This window comes from Triturus cristatus, chromosome 8, assembly GCF_964204655.1.
Source record: "Triturus cristatus chromosome 8, aTriCri1.1, whole genome shotgun sequence".
NCBI lineage: Eukaryota > Metazoa > Chordata > Amphibia > Caudata > Salamandridae > Triturus > Triturus cristatus.
In genome coordinates this window covers 1,147,166,492-1,147,187,150 of record NC_140591.1, presented here as the reverse complement: position 1 = coordinate 1,147,187,150, position 20,659 = coordinate 1,147,166,492, and positions in this window count along the sequence as shown.

Below are 20,659 nucleotides of genomic sequence, written 5' to 3'. Positions count from 1 at the left end.
TTCAAGGAAACCCACCCCTTCCACAAATGAAAAAGGAAGAAGGTCCAGCGCTAACATTTTAGCCAGCTTCGCATTGTACAATCGTGCCGTTGGGTGGTTGCGTTGGAACTGCCCCTCCAACCTAAACATGCTCTCAATGGTAGGCTGGCTTACTTTCCTTAGTGGTGCTGTTTTCATTAACCCACTAAGGCTCAAAGACACAGATTGTCTCATTGAGGTACTAGCCGGTCGCCTTGGTGTCTCACCCAGACTCTGAGTATGGCTCTTACTGCGGTGCCACTCTGATGTTACTGAGGAGGATGTGGGCGTTACCACTTCACTACTGGGGACAGGGCTAGAAATGCCTCCCTCTTCTTCACCTGCCACCGCAATAATATCGCTCTCTGATTCATCCTGACCAACTTGAACGGGTTGAGTTTTTCGACTTTCTTTTAACTTAAGTAGGTGATCCTTCCACACGATAGTGTGGTGTATTTTTAGATGACTTGCTTGTCCTCCGGTACCATAGTTTGTACCAAGCTTACCACGCCGAACACCTTGCCGACAAATTGAGCATATAGCAACGCTCTCCTCCTTGGCGCTAACAGAAAAGAAGTCCCAAACTAGGGAGGAGAACTTTCTGGCACTGCTGGATGTGCCACTTTCAACACCAGATGAACTTGAGGGGGTGCTTGAAAATATGTGACCCTGTGCACCTACACTGTGACTTTTACTACCACTACCTACTGAGATGGTTGAGCTGGATGTAGGTCCCTGCCGGGCCTTGGAAAATATGGCAGCTGGATGTAGTGGTGGTGTAACCTGTGTTGGTGAGATCCGTGCTACATCCCGCTCAGTAGCAGCCTTTCTGGATAGGATGAGAATGTCGGTCTCCAATCCCTTTGGGGCGGGAGTAATGTGCGTGATGACTGGCTCGTCTTCATCAACATCATCATCCCCCTCTTCTACATCTACCTCCATAACTCTAAGTTTTTCTGGGACCTTCCTTTTCAGAAGCATTGTCTTGTGGCGTATATCACTCTCAGACCGAGCTGGTGGGACCCAAGTGTCATCACGATCATCAGAAGCGGGGCTTGAAGAAGATGGTGGACTAAGCCTCCTTTTCCTTGCTGGTGGTCTGGAAGACAATAGATCTTCTGAAACAGTGGTTTGACTTTGCTCCACTTTGTCTGCAGGAAGCTCGATTTCCTGAAATGCCCCTACGTCAGGAGCACCAACTACTATGGTGGGCTGTTGAGGCGGCTGCTGCTGTTCTTGTTGCAGCGGCTGCTGCTGTTCTTGTTGCGGCGGCTGCTGCTGTTCTTGTTGCGGCGGCTGCTGCTGTTCTTGTTGCGGCGGCTGCTGCTGTTCTTGTTGCGGCGGCTGCACACTGATCTGCTGAGTTTGCGCCTGCGTTGAACTTGATTGTGTACTACTTTGCGGTAATGACATTTCTTCAACATCGCTGCTCGTTAGTAGACTGGCTACCTCTGCAACACTAAAGCCCTTGGGCCTAGGTTGGTGGGGTTGGACCACTGTGCAGCTTGGTTCCCAGACAACGCTTTGGTGCCAAAAAAAACATTCGCCGGCACACCACCAGTCGTGGTTAATGGGACTTCCTTTTTCTGTTCCTTCTTCTCACTGGCAACTTTCTTGGTACTGGACCTGGTACCTTTCTTTGGGGCCATCTTCTTCAGATGTCAGGCAGGATGCAGATGCACAACAAGTTCTGGTCACTCGTGGACGTGATGCGCAGCAGGACTTCTGTCTGGCTGGCAGTACAACAGGTAGCCGGGTGATGCTGATGACACCTCCTACTCTGTCTTTTGTGCACCTAAAAGCAAATAAGACAGGAGAAGAACATCAGTGAAATGTTGCATTTGTTGTTGTGGTTCAGTTACTTAGTACTGTACTAGTGCAAACAAAAAATAGTCTAGCCATTTATGACTTTTTTTTTTAACTAGAGCTATGTTATACTACTGTGTACAGCCACACACTACACTCTGAGGAAGGATAGGAAAGTTAATAATAACCACCAAAATAAAAATGTAATGGAAGTGGGGTGGACCATTACATTATTTGAGCATCTCAGCATCCATGGAGCTGGCAAAGGGGGTGGATGGATGGAAGCAGTAAGCCAAATAGCCAATAAGAAAACCATGCAGGCCTATGGCAGAAGCAGGACACTAATAACTCACAGTCCAAACACCAAAAAAGGCCACCACCAACATGGACACTCAAAAATCACAAACAAGCCGGGGGCCTGGGAAACACCAGGAGCTGACAAAAGGCCTATAAAAGCCATGTAAAGGATGCCTGCTAAAGCACACTGCTCTGCCTTTTTAATGCAACAAAATGTAAATATGAACATTCACAGGCCCCAAAAAGCTCTGCGGGGTGCAAGCATTGCACACCAACACACCAGTGACCAGACACATACAAAAAAAGCATGTCTTTAAGACAACCAACATCAGAAAGGCCACCCCCAAAAAGCATACTTCCCCAACTCAATCCAATGCCATCCATGCCCTAAATGATGTCTAAATTCAACAGACCACACAGAAAACACTTGATTAATAAAGCTGTGGCTACCTGCTCTGATCCTAGTGGATGAAAAAGCAGGCCTGTTGGCAGACAAGGCCAGGCAAGCTTGCAGGCCTAGGCTTCAAAATGGCCACCAGCCACATGGCCAGGCCCAACAACATCACAAAGGCCACCCCCAAAAAACACACTTCCCCAACTCAATCCAATGCCATCCATGCCCTAAATGATGTCTAAATTCAACAGATCACACAGAAAACACTTGAGTAATAAAGATGTGGCTACCTGCTCTGATCCTAGTGGATGAAAAAGCAGGCCTGTTGGCAGACAAGGCCAGGCAAGCTTGCAGGCCTAGGCTTCAAAATGGCCACCAGCCACATGGCCAGGCCCAACAACATCACAAAGGCCACCCCCAAAAAACACACTTCCCCAACTCAATCCAATGCCATCCATGCCCTAAATGATGTCTAAATTCAACAGACCACACAGAAAACACTTGATTAATAAAGCTGTGGCTACCGGCTCTGATCCTAGTGGATGAAAAAGCAGGCCTGTTGGCAGACAAGGCCAGGCAAGCTTGCAGGCCTAGGCTTAAAAATGGCCACCAGCCACATGGCCAGGCCCAACAACATCAGAAAGGCCACCCCCAAAAAGCACACTTCCCCAACTCAATCCAATGCCATCCATGCCCTAAATGATGTCTAAATTCAACAGACCACACAGAAAACACTTGATTAATAAAGCTGTGGCTACCTGCTCTGATCCTAGTGGATGAAAAAGCAGGCCTGTTGGCAGACAAGGCCAGGCAAGCTTGCAGGCCTAGGCTTCAAAATGGCCACCAGCCACATGACCAGGCCCAACAACATCACAAAGGCGACCCCCAAAAAACACACTTCCCCAACTCAATCCAATGTTATCCATGCCCTAAATGATGTCTAAATTCAACAGATCACACAGAAAACACTTGATTAATAAAGCTGTGGCTACCTGCTCTGATCCTAGTGGATGAAAAAGCAGGCCTGTTGGCAGACAAGGCCAGGCAAGCTTGCAGTCCTAGGCTTCAAAATGGCCACCAGCCACATGGCCAGGCCCAACAACATCACAAATGCCACCCCCAAAAAACACATTTCCCCAACTCAATCCAATGCCATCCTTGCCCTAAATGTGCTTGAAAATGAAATACATTAAAAAAACAACAAAAGGAACAGTTGCTTCATCATGCACACACCCATGAGGCCATGCCCATGGCTAGCTCGGGCCTACTACTACTACCCACAAAATTTAACAAAAAATAAAGGAATGATGATAATAATTATCAAAAATAAATTGTAGTTACAACAACTTCAATGCCCACAATCAAACAGACACAACAACCACTTACTTGTAAAATATCCTATTCCAAAAATCCTCAAATCCAATTGCAATGATGCAGCAGACAAAAAGAGTGATCTTTCCAGCTCCAAATCCAAAGGCAGAATGAGCAGGAGATGGACAAAGCACTGGGAGGAGCCTGCTGGACAGGAACAGGAAGTTGGAGATTCTGTGTCACTTCCTCCCTCTCTCCACCTTTTAAAAAAAGGACTCCTTGAACAAAAAAGGACAGCCAAATGTCAATGTAAGGAGTTGTTTTCATCCAAAATCAGCATTTGCACAAGGTTTCATGCTGCTAGAGCTGATATTCCTCTCCTAATTGAAAATTTTACATGTTAGAGTTCACGAGCTTCACATTACTTTCGCCGGCGTGTCGAAAATGACATGATCGCGTTCTATTTGTCCCTGTCGCGTTGGATATGACGTGTTCTGGGTCTCTTTCTCCTGTTCGCGTTCGATTAGACGTGCCCGCGTCCTCACCCTCTCGCTCGCGATGTAGAATGACGTGTTCGCGATCAATCTTCTCATACTCGCGCGGTGCATGATCGCGAGAAGAAAGACGTGATCGCGCGACAAATGACATCGCGAGACAGCGCAAAATGGCTACCAACAATCCAACATCTCGCGGAGAACGCGACCAGGTCAGGAAAACTTGTCAGCGAACGCGGGGATTCAGGTAAGGCCATCGCATGCACGCAAGTATGTATTTTTTTACAGCACGAGCAAGAAACAAATTATCGCTAAGCTGCGGAATGCCGAAATTTTGGCATTTTCGCGCTTTCAGCAGAACGCGAAAATGCCAAATTATCGCAATTTCCGCGAACGGGACGGAATTTTGGCCGAGGCCTACTAACTATAACGCCTCTGAAACCTATGGTTTTTTCAGAGAATTTCTAAGGTTTTTTTAAATGCTAATTCCTAACTATAACATGCCTGAAACCTATGGTTTTTTCAGTGAATTTCAAAGATTTTTTAAATACTAATTTCTAACTATGCCTACAGAGATAGGGCATGTGAAGAAAGAAGAAAAACGCACAGAAAGAAAAAAAAATGCAGAAAGAAGCAACAGAAGTCCTCAAAGACTAAGAAAGGATAACGTGCAGAAAGAACAAACAGAAGATCAGAAAGAAGCCTTTTTGCAAAATCATCCTGTACCCTCAACTTTTTCAGACGGATACTGGTGGTAACTGAGTCTGACTAACCAGTCCTAGAGCCAGTGCTATGTTAAAAGACACTCAGAATACAGTGAAAACACCTACATACACTAGGGAACACTATGCGTTGGGATCCCCCTGTGATTAGCATGACCTCCTCTGTAAGCCCCTAGCATATAATAGAGCAGGGGATTAAAACTACCTCTTAAAATACGCCACAGGGCGTGTTTGCACACGTCACCTCAGGCCCTGTCCCCTTCCTTCCCCACTGTGCAAACAAGCCCTGTGGCCGTTTTAAGTTGGGAGATTAAGTCCCCTTGAATCATGAGGGTCCCTAGGGACCAACTAGACCACTAGGTACCTCCAGTAAGCACCACAGAGCTGCGTTGCAGAGAGATGTAAAAAGGGGCAAGGCCTAGACCACCTCTCTGTAACACAGCACAGTGGCACTTGCTGGAAGCACCTGGTGGGCTAGTTGGCCCCCAGGGTCCCTCAGGATTGAAGGGGAATTATTTCCCCAACTTAAAACGCGCCACAGGGCGTGTTTGCACACGTTAACTCAGGCCCCGTCCCCTCCCTTCACCACTGTTTAAACACGCCCTGTGGCCGTTTTTAGTTGGGAGATTAAGTTCATTTGATTCCTGAGGGTCCCTAGGGTCCAACTAGCCCACTAGGTACCTCCAGTAAGCGCCACAGAGCTGCGTTGCAGATAGGTGTAAAAAGTGGCACGGCCTGGACCACCTCTCTGCAACGCAGCTCAGTGGCACTTACTGGAAGCACCTGGTGGGCTAGTTAGCACCCAGGGGCCCTCAGGATTGAAGAGAAATTGTTTCCCCAACTTAAAACTCGCCATAGGGCATGTTTGCACTCAACACCAAAGGCCCCGTCCCCTCCCTTCCCCACTGTGTAAACACGCCCTGTGGCCGTTTTTTAAGTTGGGAGGTTAAGTCCCCATGAATCCTGAGGATCCCTAGGGGCAAAATAGCCCACTAGGTACGTCCAGTAAGCGCCATTGCAGAGAGGTGTAAAAAGGGGCACGGCCTGCACCACCTCTCTGCAACGCAGAGCAGTGGCGCTTACTCGAAGCACCTGGTGGGCTAGTTGGGCCCCAGGGTCCCTCATGATTGAAAGGGAATTATTTCTCCAACTTAAAACGCGCCACAGGGCGTGTTTGCATATGTCACCTCAGGCCCCGTTCCCTCCCTTCACCACTGTGTTAACGCGTCCTGTGGCTGTTCTAAGTTGAGAGATTAAGTCCCTTTGAATCCTAAGGGTCCCTATGGTCAAACTAGTCCTCTAGGTACCTCCAGTAAGCGCCACAGAGGTGCGTTGCATAGAGGTGTTAAAAGGGGCGTGGCCTCAGAACACCTGTCTGCAACGCAGCTCCCTGGCGCATACTGGAGATACCTGTTGGGCTAGTTGGCCCTCAGGGACCCTCAGTATTGAAGGGGAATTAATTCCCCAACTTACAACTGGCCAGGGGGCGTGTTTGCAGAGTGCTGCAAGGAGGGGGCGTGGCCTCCGGCACGATGCTGGTCTTTAATTTATTTAATTTTTTTAAGAAGGAGGGCTGTGTGGCCCCCCTTCTTTTTCTAATTTATTGGCCTTGGGGACCCCATTCCCCAGAGCCTGCACCCTAAGTTTTTTGTTGTTGAAAAAAATTAATTTGGAAGCGGGCCACGTGGCCCCCTCCCAAGGCCTTAATCGACCCCAGTGACCCCAACACCTCTGTCATGGCCTTTTTAAAAAAAAATCTTTAGGAGGGGGGCTGCGTTGCCCCCCTCCTCAGGCCACTTATGGCCCCGGGGACCCCATCCCCCGGGGCCGGCCTTTGTTTTTTTTATTTAAAAAAATATATATATTTATAGAAACACCTAGGACATGCTGGACAAACCGTATGTAACTTTCACCATGACGATTTTCGTGATATTCATCAAAAGGCGACGCCCTACCGTGCCTAATCCCAGCGCCCCCGCCAGTGGGTACTCTCCAAGTAGACACCCTTGTCGTTTATTTATACAAACATGGGTAGCTATTGACGGGCACATTTAATACACACGCACACCAAGCCATTCAAACGGGATACGACAAAAATTCGCCCAAACTATGCAAGAAACCGCCCTTACGGTTAATAAAACACACATCCACTGCCGGATGTGTAATACTTTTTATTTTACTCTCTGGAAAGGAGACAAACCTCACTTGAAAGTCACAGGATGCTCCTGGCTGAGGCCAATGATGTGTTACACCCACCAGTGCCCGCCGAGTGCCACACACCTCTGTGTTGTATTCCACCAGATAGTGCGTATGCTATGACACTCTCTAGCCCATGTGCACTATAACACCACCCCGTGAATATGTCATGCCACACTTGCCTTCGCACGGGTTATATTGCCCCATCTAATGTTGCCTTCCTCGATGCCTATGTTATAACGCACAGCGCTATGCCATACATATTACAATCTGGGATCCATATCTTTGTCACAGTGCATATGCAACGTTACACTCCCCAGCACATATTTTATATTACAACTTTAGAGACTAGTTAGGTTACTGTTGGAGGGATGGGCGGAAACAGAAGTAAGGAGGCCGTAATGGGCTAATAGTGGTGGTTTTATTCTTTAATCATACAAGTTCGTTATAGGAAATTCTTTACATATGCATGTATATATAAGGCTGTTCTGAATGTCTTTAGAACGTTTCTTCACGCTCTTCCGCTTCTTTCTTCCTTCTTTAGGTATTCCCCTGCCGGTGGACAGGATCCCGGGAGGCTTGGAGGGATGGAACAACACAACAAAAGGAGGCGGTAAGTATGTATGAATTGGAAGGGGAATTATTCTTTCACCACACCCAGGTAAATTACGGAAGTGTCAAAATAAAATAATTAAAAAAAATATAGGGTACACTTCATCTGTAGGGCTTTTGTTTTGTTGCCCAGATTTAATTGCTTTCTTGAGCGTTCCGATTTGGAACAAGTATCATTCCCTGGAAAGAGGTGGGGTAGTGCTGGATAGTGAGGCAGGAAAGTGAGACAGGAAAGGGAGGAGGGTGACCAATTCCCCAAGACCGTTTAACACCCAGAGTCAGTGCTTAAGCCTTTCTAATGCGGCCTTGAAGATTCCTTACTCCACCCTCCACCCACCAACACACCTTTGTGCCCGCAGCACATACCGCCTCAAGCCGCAGCCCTTCTGGGTTGCGGCAGCTCCTGCGTGTCTCCCAGCGTCCACCACTCTTCCCACCACACGTCTGAGTTTTCTTGAGCGTCGGGGTCTGTTTCCGCCACTAACGCTCTGGTTCCCGTGTTCTGTAGGGGGTCATCTGCTCGTCCGGTCCCGTTTCTGGAATCGCTCTCCCCGGAATCCTCCTTCGTGTCTTCCTGGTTCCTGCCAACCTTCCTCTCTGTCTCCGGCTCCTTTACAACACACCGGCACCGGATTCACCTTCCGCGCTCACATGCTTGATCTGGATTGGCTCAGATCCCGGAACCACGGTAGCTCCGACCTGGGAAGGGGAAGGACAGTTCTTGGTTAGCGTTTGGTACACTACGGGATTTTTCTCCTCATCCGCAGGACACAGAAACCAAGGTGAGTAGTCCATTTGTCCCTCAAGGCTTTGGGGGGGTTTAACTGCGGAACTTCCTCACAGTTACACAACACTGCCCTGTGCATATTACACTCCAAGGCGCATATCGCATAGCGCGCGCTAGTGCCTGTGCTATCTCGCGCTCTCCAATGAATCTGTCATTGTGCACAATGTATTGCATATTATATTTCACGCCCCGGTTCATCTTATATCACACTTTTTGGTGCATAGTTTATACCATATACTATATCTAGTTTTCATTTTCAATCGTGCTCTCAGGACTATGTTCTATATAACACTGCGTCCACCTACCCTTTTCGCGGGCATTACATTTTGCGATGGGGTAGAGGGTCAGGTGGTGTTTCTGCCAAGTGAGCCGGGAGTCACAGTCACAAACGTCCTCTTCTCCCTGAATAAAAGTGAGATTATGCTGCATACTTGTTCATATTTTAAATAGTTTGCACAGACACACATTTTAAAAACAATAAAGTTCCTAATACCCACCTTCTCTGAACAATTAGCTTGCTGCCCCATCCACCTCCTCCCTATCCTCTGTTGTCTGAAACCATGGACTAGCCTCCTCCCTCCTGCCATGCATGGTCTGATGTGCTGCCACTGCCCTCCATTTAGCATGATGTACCAGTCCACTCCTCCTGCCCTCCATTGCCCAATTCTATGGCCCATCATTGACCACCTGCTTAGCCTCTGTGCTTAGCTTGCTGCCAATATTCTCCTTCCCTCTGCCCTCTGATGTCTTTGTGCATGCCCCTGCTCCATCCTTTTTGACGACCATGTTCCATGGACCTGCCACTCTTATCTACTCTAAGTGTTCTGTTGAGCTGCCACTCCCCTCCCACCTGACTAGCATTGTCAGATGACTGTAACCTGTCCCTGCCACCTCCACCCTGCCTGTCCACATGCCATGCCCCTATCCCCTTCCTCCTGTCCTCGGTCCATTTAACTGCCACACGCTTCTGCGCTTCCTGGTCTGTTGTGCGGCAACTGCTCCTCCTGCCTGCCCCATGCGGTCTGTTGTGAGGCCCCTTCCCCTGAACTCTCTTGTCTGTGCCTATGGTCCTGACCCTCCCTTCTATCCTCCATGGTCCTTTGTGCATGCTCCTGCACCCTCTTTCTTGCCCATCATAGCCATTGTGCTGCCACTAACCCTACCGCTTGCCATGCATGGTCTTCTGTGCTGCCATGGCCCCTCCCAGATTCCCTGTGTGGTCAGCTAGCTGCCCATGACCCCCTCCCACCTTCCCTCCATGGTCTGTGTGTATGCCATCATAGTCTCACTGTTGCTCTCCATGGTGTGTCTTGTTTCTAGTGCCCATCCTGCCTGACCTCCGTGGTCATCTTGCTGCTCCTGCCCTGCCACCTTGCACTCATCCCTCTGTTTCCATGTGCAGACCCCTATTCCCTCCCTCCTGGCTTGTCTGTTCCATTGTAATGCCCCTGATCCGTCCCTTCTACCCTTTATGGTCTGTTATGGTGCAGCTTTCTCTCCTGTCTGTCAATTATGGTGAGCTAGCTACCATTGCCTCTTTCCCCTCTGTACTCTGTTGTCCATGTGCATGGTCCTGTCCCCTCCCTATTGCTTTCTATGGATTGTTGTGCTGCACTCCCGTCCTGCATGCCCTGTGTGGTGTATTGTGCTGCTGCAAACCCCGATGCCTGCCCTGCAGGGTCAGTTTTAGGCCTGGGCCAAAATTCCGTTCCGTTCGCGGAAATTGGGATAATGTGGCATTTTCGCGTTCCACGGAAAGCGCGAAAATGTAAAAATTTCCGCATTCTGCAGCTTAGCGATAATTTGTTTCTTGCTCGCGCTGTAAAATAATACATTCTCACGTGCGCGCGATCGCCTTACCTGAATCCCCGCGTTCGCCGACAAGTTTTCCCGATCCGGTCGCGTTCACCACGAGATGTTGGATTGTTGGTAGCCATTTGCGCTGTCGCGCGACAGTTCGCGCCGGCAGTAACGTCATGCGTCACGCGATCACGTCTTTCTTCTCGCGATCACGCACCGCGAGAGAAGTGAAAACAAGATGGCCGCGCCCACGAGCAACCGCATGGGTAAGTTGGCGAGCCGCGACCACGCAGAAAATACCGCGAACGAGCGGGAACAAAAACTTCTGCATCTTTGCGATATTTCCGCGTGTTTGCGGAGATTTTTAACATTTTCACGATAATTTGCGAAAGTGAATTTTGCAAATTCCACCCACCCCTAGTCAGTTTGGTGCACCTCTCCATGTCCCTCCTGTCCTCTGTTATCCGAGTCCATGTCCCTACCCCAATTCCTCCTGGCTACCATGATCCAATGTACCATACTTGCGAACATTTTGAACTTGGTAAGAGGGAGATTTTGAAAAAAAACTGGGGTATTGATTTTCCCCTTTGAGTTACATTGAAAAAGAGGAGATTGTAGACAGGAGACAGAACAAATAAAGCCCATTTGAGCTAAAAAACATTGGACCTTTCCTGGTCTGTTGGCATGTATGGTTGTACTACCACTGCCTCTTCCTTCTGCCCACAATGGTCTATTATATTGCCACAGTCTCTCTTGCCAGTCCTGTATTGTTGGTTTTTTGCCACTGCCCCACTTTCCACTGCCCTCCATAGTCTGTTGTGCTGCCATTGCCCTTCCTGCCTGCCCAGTGTGGTCAAATTGTTGCCTCTGCACTCTCCTACCTGCCTTCAATTTTCAGAGTCCATGCCCCTGGCCTCTGCCTCTCAACAGTATCCCAATGAACAACTAGATTGCTAACATTCTATATTTATTACAAAAGTGTGGAACACCTGACGTCCTCTTGATGTAATCAAAACTGTAATACCTAGAGCATTTCCTTTAGAAATTACATATATGAGAGGTTACTTGCATCAAAATTATGGTTAGTGCTCTAAAAATTTAAAAAGAGGACATCTTTTCTGAGTTTTCAAATAGCGACAAATAACTTTTAAATTATTTGTAATCTTTATGTTTTTTTATCCAGTTGGCGACTTGATTAAATGTTGCACTTAGGGGAGAGGATATGGTGTTACTTCCAGAGCTGCAGACTTTGCAACTGGGGAACCAGGTTGGAGTTTCTGCTTCGGCTCAACATTCTGTGATTCTGGTAAAATCACTTATCCTCCCCATTTCTACAACCAAAATGAATTTGATCTTTTGTGATGTAACCAATGCTCATGCAAAGCACTCCAATACCTGACAAGTCTGCACTATATAAAACTGCAAATACACAAACAATAAGTGTTTTGCACACTTCTGTCATTGGGCTATATGTGGGCTACATCTGGGTGATATTTGCGCTGCATTTGGGCTCTTTTGTCTCGGGTGGCCATCTTGGGAGATTTATTTGTTATGAAGTTTCCTAATTTCCTCATTTACTGCAGTCTCCTCAGTAGGAAATACTTTCAGTTTTTTACTTTGATTCCATCAAGAAGGCATTCAGATGTGTCACACATTTGCCATCAATTCTGAATGTTAGCACTCTAGTTGCTCATTAGATCACTGTAGTAAAGCTACTGCTCACCACGGAAGTCTGCTGCTGGTATTAAAAGTGCAGGTTTTAGTCTGCATATCAGAATGTTTTAATGAAATTGAAGAGGATTTGAGAAGTCACTCAAAATGTTTCCTAATTTTTCTTTCTTCAGCACTAATCATAATTTCTATGGCAAAATGAACCCCCTCATTGTGTTCCTTTTTAAATTAAATGTTTTAAGTGTTACCAGTGTATTCCAATCAAGATGGCTTCAGGTGTGCCATACTTTTGTCATAAGTAAGACAGTAAGCACTCTAGTTGTTCTAAAGAACACTCTGGGACATTCTGTCATTGGGCTATACTTGGGCTACATCTGGGTGATATTTGGGCTACATTTGGGCTCTTTTGTCTCTGGTGGCAATCTTGGGAGATTTACTTGTTATGAAGTTTCTTAATTTCCTCATTTACTGCAGTCTCCTCAGTAGGAAATACTTTCAGATTTTTACTTTGGTTCCATCAAGAAGGCATTCAGATGTGTCACACATTTGCCATAAATTCTGAATATTAGCACTCTAGTTGCTTGGTAGATCACTGTAGTAAAGCTACTGCTCACCAGGGAAGTCTGCTGCTGGTATTCAAAGAGCTTGTCTCATTTTGCATGTCAGAATTGTTTTATGAAATAGAAGAGGGTTTGAGAAGTCAAAATGTGCCCTAAGTTTTCTTTCTGCAGCACTAATCATAATTTCTACGGCAAAATGAACCCCCTCATTTTTTTCCTTTTTAAATTAAATGTTTTAAGTGTTACCACTTTATTCCAATCAAGATGGCTTCAGGTGTGCCATACTGTTGTCATGAGTAAGACTGTTAGCGCTCTAGTTGTTCGTTAGAACACTCTGGGACATTCTGTCTTTGGGATATACTTGGGCTACATCTGGGTGATATTTGGGCTACATTTGGGCTCTTTTGTCTCTGGTGGCCATCTTGGGAGATTTATTTGTTATAAAGTTTCATCATTTCCTCATTTACTGCAGTCTGCTCAGTAGGAAATACTTTCAGTTTTTTACTTTGGTTCCATCAAGAAGGTATTCAGATGTGTCACACATTTGCCATGAATTCTGAATGTTAGCACTCTAGTTGCTCATTAGATCACTGTAGTAAAGGTACTGCTCACCACGGAAGTTTGCTGCTGGTATTGAACGTAGGCCTGGGCGGTAAATTCCGTTCCGCTCGCGGAATTTGCGGAATTTGCGGAATTTCGCGTTCCGCGGAGAACGCGAAATTGCTCAAAAGTCTGCTTTCCGCGATTTCGCGAAATTTTTGCTTGTTCGCGTTCTCAAAATGCTTGTTCGCGAGATATTTCTCCCCGAGCACGCAAACAGCAATTGTGAACAGGAAAAAAGCATCGCGAACAAGCAATTCCGCGTGTTCGCGGAATTTCTGCGTGTTCGCGGAGATTTTTTACCGTTTTGCGAAGATTTGCGTAATGCAATTACGCAAATTCCGCCCACCCCTAATTGAAAGTGCATGTTTCAGTCTACATGTCAGAAATTTTTAATGAAATAGAAGAGGATTTGAGAAGTCACTCAAAATATGTCCTAATTTTTCTTTCTGCAGCACTAATCATACTTTCTATGGCAAAATGAACCCCCACATTTTGTTCCTTTTTAAATTAAATGTTTTAAGAGTTACCACTTTATTCTAAACAAGATGTCTTCAGGTCTGCAACACGTTTGTCATAAGTAGGACTGTTAGCGCTCTAGCTGTTCTTTAGAACACTCTGGGAAGGTGAACTAGAACACAAAGGAATCAACTGACAGTCTCTGCCCTTGTTGGATGTACATGTTTTACTGAGAATGTCAGACTTCATTCTCACATGACTGAAAATATGCTCTCAGTTTAGCTTATAGATCACCTTCCAAACCTCTGGGGGAAAAGCATGAGAAAATAGTTTTCTCTCAAACATGATTCATGATATCACAACATAAGGCTTTTTCACATGGTAAAATCACCTTAGAACACACCACAATTCCTATGGTACCATCAACAAATGATTTATAATGTAACTAAAATCTTAAAACCTTCTATTAACTGCAATGCTTTTTAATGAGGTGCTATCATGTATATTGGTCCCAAGATGGCTGCCAACACTTCTTGGATGAAGTACTGACAGCCAATCAGATCTCACGATGAGATGTGTGGTTAGGCTCCGCCCAGATATATCTATTTTTTTAACTCTAATTTTCTCAGGAACTTCTGAACGGATTTACACCATTTAAGCAAAAGGTACCAGTCTGAACTGAGGACTACCTCTTTGCCAAATTTGGTGTAATTCCGTTCAGCAGTTCGGGCTGTAGCTTCGTCAACAGGTCCTATGGGAAAATGCCCCCTTTTTTCTCGGCCCCCACTTGATGAATCACCGTGAAATTTTGAGGATAGGAGTGGACCGGAGCTGGCCAAAAGTTTGGAAAATTTAGCGAAGATTCGTCAATCGGCGCCAACGTTATTCCAAATAGAATGTTGCGGATTTCCTATGGAAAATAGGTCCTAACTATAGCTACCTACTGGCGACTGCCAGTAGGTAATATATATATATATATACATATATTATCTACTGGCGGTCGCCAGTAGATAGTTATAGTTAGGATTGTGTTTCCATAGGAAATCCGCAACATTCTATTTTGAATAACTTTGGCGCCGATTCACGAATCCTCGTGAAATTTTCAAAATAGGTGGGGCGCTCCGCTCCGCTCCTTCCCTAAAAGTCTTGGGGGGATTCGTCAAGCGGGGCTGGAGAAAAAGGGGGGGTCCCAAAACACATTTTCCCCATGCATTTTTCCATAGGACCTTTAGTCCAAGCTACAGCCCGAATGGCTGAACAGAATTACTTGAAATTTGGCAGAGAGGTAGTCCTCAGGTCAGGGATGTGCCTTTTGCAGGTCTGGTGTAAATCTGTTCAGTATTTCCTGAGAAAATAGCATTTAAATCAATATATATATATATATCTATTGGCGCGCTCCGAGCGCGTACGGTAAGCTTACCGTACACGCACGCAGCCGTGCGCGAGCCTAATTCTGATTGGTGGTTACATGACTGTAAACATTCTAATCGGTCGAAATCAGGAAGTGTCGGCCGCCATTTTGTGTGTCTCACACTGATAAACAAAGGTGGAGAATGTGAAAAGGGGGCAACGTAGAGAGTTGCAGACCCCCTAGCGTTTGTCAGGGGGTCCATGAAGGACTCAAAAGTGTGAAAAATAAATTTTATATGTTTTAAAAAAAATTGCGAGGTGCGCGTACGGTAAGCTTACCGTACGCGCACGGCAGAAAAAAATCATAAAAAAAATAGAAATAAAAATCACATTTAAGTGTTTAGATATTAGGGGGCTCCAAAAAGAGCCGTTGTGTTTATGAAGTGTTTTTTTTGTGGTACCTACAAGTAAGTACCGATGCAGAGTCTAAAATTCAAGAGGAAGACTCTGTTGCCTTCATCTGTGAAATGTACACCGTCTCCTCTATAAATGCCTTGCATGTTGTAACGCAAGTTGTTGTGGTATATAGAACCCATACCATAGTCTCTGAGGAAAGCAGAAATAGATTTGTTGACGTGCTTTCTTGCTTTGTCAATCTGTGGACAAAATTGGTTGGACCAGTTCCACTTTTGCCTTTGGAATATATTAGAATATACAAAGGCAGTTTGTGGAAAAAGCACCATCAATTGCACAAAGGTGTCCTTAACAAGCATTTCCAGACCTACCCCAGTTAAAGTGCCTAGGTAATTTCCACCACAGTGCACAATAATAAGGTTAGGGTGTTGGAGATGTAGAAATGATTTCACCAAAGGCATTAATTGGTGCCACTTTAACCCTCTCTGACCAATCCATTTAATGTCTACATTTGGCAAAGCAAGGTCTCTCACCATACCTCTTTTTTCTTCATACTTTTCACTCCAGAAGACATAGCTGTGACCTACAATCCACACTGTGAACATCTTCAAAGGAGATCTGGATGCACTCAGGAGGTGTCTTTCAGCAGAATGGCAATATGAAATGAAAGACAGTTGAAAAATGGAGGCATACATATTTGTTTTTTAATAAAAAGAACTCATTGGCTGATTCAAACCATTTTACAGTTAAAACTAGGCTGTATGTTTACATTTTTAGAAGCATGTTTTGTATTGGTTCAGAAAATTGTGTTCCCACAGAAGATTAATTTGGATTTGCTGTTTGGTTTGACAGGTCAAGCACTCTTGCTCTTTGGAATAGAAACATTGTGTGCTGAACTTCTGACCTCTCTGCTAACATCAGTGTTCCATGACCTGTTGCTATGCTGGCAGGTAGAAGTCATGTTGGGGGAAGGGTTCATTTGGAAAAGGGTTGAAATTTTCAACCAATAGAAATGTGTGATTTCATTTGAAAAAATGTGGGAAGCACTGTGATTTGAAGTTAACATGTATATGTGTGAAAAAAGAGAGGGAAACATTGCCATTTACTGGTTCTGGTGAGAGGAAAGAGGTGTACAGCTCTGAGATTCTGACTCTGATAATCTGCTATTTGAGTGCCACATTTCTTTCTCAACTAACTAATTTTAAAGGTGAGTTATGAGTTTGAGAGGGGATGCATGTGGTGAAGTTTGATATAAATAACATAATTGTGATTCTTCTTTTAAAGTTGTGTTTTACATTTTGTGTTTTGGGAGATATTTAACTGTCTTGAACTGGTAAAATATTATGGAGTATGTCTTCACCATAAGTTAAGGTGTACTGGTATAACTGAGGAATACTGTTTTGGGCCTACAATCAAACCATGAGTCTGTGTGCACAAAGGAATTGTTGTCAGAGATTTTATTTGTGTTGGCCTGGTTCTGTAAGAATGGCATTTGTAGGAAAGGGTCAGCTTTTTTTTGGGGGACTGTGATGGTTTCCATTCAGCATAAATCAGTAACACACAAATGGGAGGCAAATGCTAACACATTTGAAATCGATATAGTAGATTTTGCTTCTAATCATGCAATGGATGAGCTTGGTCCTACATATACAAAACTCCAATTAACCCTTGCCACACATGTACTTTTACATACATTACTACCATGTTCATGCTGTTATGGATGCATCCATGCATATGTCTCTTGTAACTGAAAATACACAGTCTGCAGAAGCAGACTCTTAGCACACACCCAGCTGTTTATCCTGTAGAGTCATGCTTAGTATTCACAACTGAGTGGTGTTTCAGGAAGCAGTGAGTAACGCTAATACATTCAACATCACTAAGGCTGATTTCCTTTGCTGGAGTGTAGTCTGTCACCCAGGTTACACATGTCCATGGTCTCAAAAAGCTGTTTGGACATGTGCTCTTTTCTGTTTCTGAAAACTGTAATGAAAATGTGTCAGACTGTTAGAGTACTTATCACTTCCAAAAAAAACAATAGTAAGTGTGCTTTCAAATTGGCAATCAAATTTCGTTTTCTGCCTAGAATCACACCATGAGTCTGAGCACACAGGTATTGTTGTCAGAGATTTTTTTCGTGTTACTCTGGTTCTTTTAGAATTGCATTGGTAAGAAAGGAGATGTTCTAATTGTTGTCAGAGATTTTATTTGTGTTGGTCTGGTTCTGTAAGAATGGCATTTGTAGGAAAGGGTCAGCTTTTTTTTTTGGAACTGTCATGGTTTCCATTCAGCATAAATCAGTAACACACAAATGGGAGGCAAATGCTAACACATTTGAAATCGATATAGTAGATTTTGCTTCTAATCATGCAATGGGTGAGCTTCTTCCTACATATACAAAACTCCAATTAACCCTTGCCACACATGTACTTTTACATACATTACTACCATGTTCATGCTGTTATGGATGCATCCATGCATATGTCTCTTGTAACTGAAAATACACAGTCTGCAGAAGCAGACTCTTAGCACACACCCAGCTGTTTATCCTGTAGAGTCATGCTTAGTATTCACAACTGAGTGGTGTTTCAGGTAGCAGTGAGTGACGCTAATACATTCAACATCACTAAGGCTGATTTCCTTTGCTGGAGTGTAGTCAGTCACCCAGGATACACATGTCCATGGTCTCAAAAAGCTGTTTGGACATGTGCTCTTTTCTGTTTCTGAAAACTGTAATGAAAATGTGTCAGACTGTTTGAGTACTTATCACTTGCAAAAAAAACAATAGTATGTGTGCTTTCAAATTGGCAATCAAATTTTGTGTTCTGCCTAGAATCACACCATGAGTCTGTGAGCACACAGGAATTGTTGTCAGAGATTTATTTTGAGTTACTCTGGTTCTTTTAGAATTGCATTGGTAGGAAAGGGGATGTTTTAATTGTTGTCAGAGATTTTATTTGTGTTGGTCTGGTTCTGTAAGAATGGCATTTGTAGGAAAGGGTCAGCTTTTTTTTTGGGGACTGTGATGGTTTCCATTCAGCATAAATCAGTAACACACAAATGGGAGACAAATGCTAACACATTTGAAATCGATATAGTAGATTTTGCTTCTAATCATGCAATGGGTGAGCTTGGTCTTACATATACAAAACTCCAATTAACCCTTGCCACACATGTACTTTTACATACATTACTACCATGTTCATGCTGTTATGGATGCATCCATGCATATGTCTCTTATAACTGAAAATACACAGTCTGCAGAAACAGACTCTTAGCACACACCCAGCTGTTTATCCTGTGGAATCATGCTTAGTATTCACAACTGAGTGGTGTTTCAGGTAGCAGTGAGTAACGCTAATACATTTACCATCACTAAGGCTAATTTCCTTTGCTGGAGTGTAGTCAGTCACCAAGGTTACACATGTCAATGGTCTCAAAAAGCTGTTTGGACATGTGCTGTTTTCTGTTTCTGAAAACTATAATGAAAATGTGTCAGACTGTTAGAGTACTTATTACTTGCTAAAAAAACAATAGTAAGTGTGCTTTCAAATTGGCAATCAAATTTCGTGTTCTGCCCAGAATCACAACAAGAGTCTGTGAGCACACAGGAATTGTTGTCAGAGATTTATTTTGTGTTACTCTGGTTCTTTTACAATTGCATTGGTAGGAAAGGGGATGTTTTAATTGTTGTCAGAGATTTTATTTGTGTTGGTCTGGTTCTGTAAGAATGGCATTTGTAGGAAAGGGTCAGCTTTTGTTTTTGGGACTGTGATGGTTTCTATTCAGCATACATCAGTAACACACAAATGGGAGGCAAATGCTAACACATTTGAAATCGATATTGTAGATTTTGCTTCTAATCATGCAATGGGTGAGCTTGGTCCTACATATACAAAACTCCAATTAACCCTTGCCACACATGTACTTTTACATACATTACTACCATGTTCATGCTGTTATGGATGCATCCATGCATATGTCTCTTGTAACTGAAAATACACAGTCTGCAGAAGCAGACTCTTAGCACACACCCAGCTGTTTATCCTGTATAGTCATGCTTAGTATTCACAAGTGAGTGGTGTTTCAGGTAGCAGTGAGTAACGCTAATACATTCAACATCACTAAGGTTGATTTCCTTTGCTGGAGTGTAGTCAGTCACCCAGGTTACACATGTTCATGGTCTCAAAAAGCTGTTTGGACATGTGCTCTTTTCTGTTTCTGAAAACTGTAATGAAAATGTGTCAGACTTTTAGAGTAGTTATCCCTTGCAAAAAAAAACAATAGTAAATGTGCTTTCAAATTGGCAATCAAATTTTGTTTTCTGCCTAGAATCACACCATGAGTCTGTGAGCACACAGGAATTGTTGTCAGAGATTTATTTTGTGGCACTCTGGTTCTTTTAGAATTGCATTAGTAGGAAAGGGGAAGCTTTTTTTCTTGAACTGTGATGGTTAGGATTCAGCAGAAACCACTATCTCACAAATGAGAGGTAAATGCTAACATATTTGAAATCAACATGGTAGATTTTCCTTCCATTCGTGCAATGGGTCATGTAGTTGGTACATGTTAAAAACTCCTATTAACCGTTACTACACATGTAGTCTTACATACATGTTTCCAGTGGTTATGCAGTTATGTAAGGGTCCATGCAGATCTCTCTTGCACCTGACAGTAGACAGTCTCCAGAGAGCTAGCTGTTTCTCCTGTACAGTCATGCTTAGTAATTAGCACTGTGTGGTGTTTTAGATAGGAGTGAGTAACGCTAATTCATTCAACATCACCAAGGCTCATTTCCTTTGCTGGAGTGTAGTCAGTCACCCAGGTTACACATGTTCATGGTCTCAAAAAGCTTTTTTGACATGTGCTCTTTTCTGCTTCTGAAAACTATAATGAAATTGTGTCAGACTGTTAGAGTACTTATCACTTGCCCTACCACAGTAGTAAGTGTGCTTTCAAATTGCCAATCAAATTACGTTTTCTGCCTAGAATCACACCATGAGTCTGTGTGCACACAGGAATTGTTGTCAGAGATTTGTTTAGTGTTACTCTAATTCTTTTAGAATTGCATTGGTAGGAAAGGGGATGTTTTAATTGTTGTCAGATATTTTATTTGTGTTGGCCTGGTTCTGTAAGAATTGCATTTGTAGGAAAAGGTCAGCTTTTTT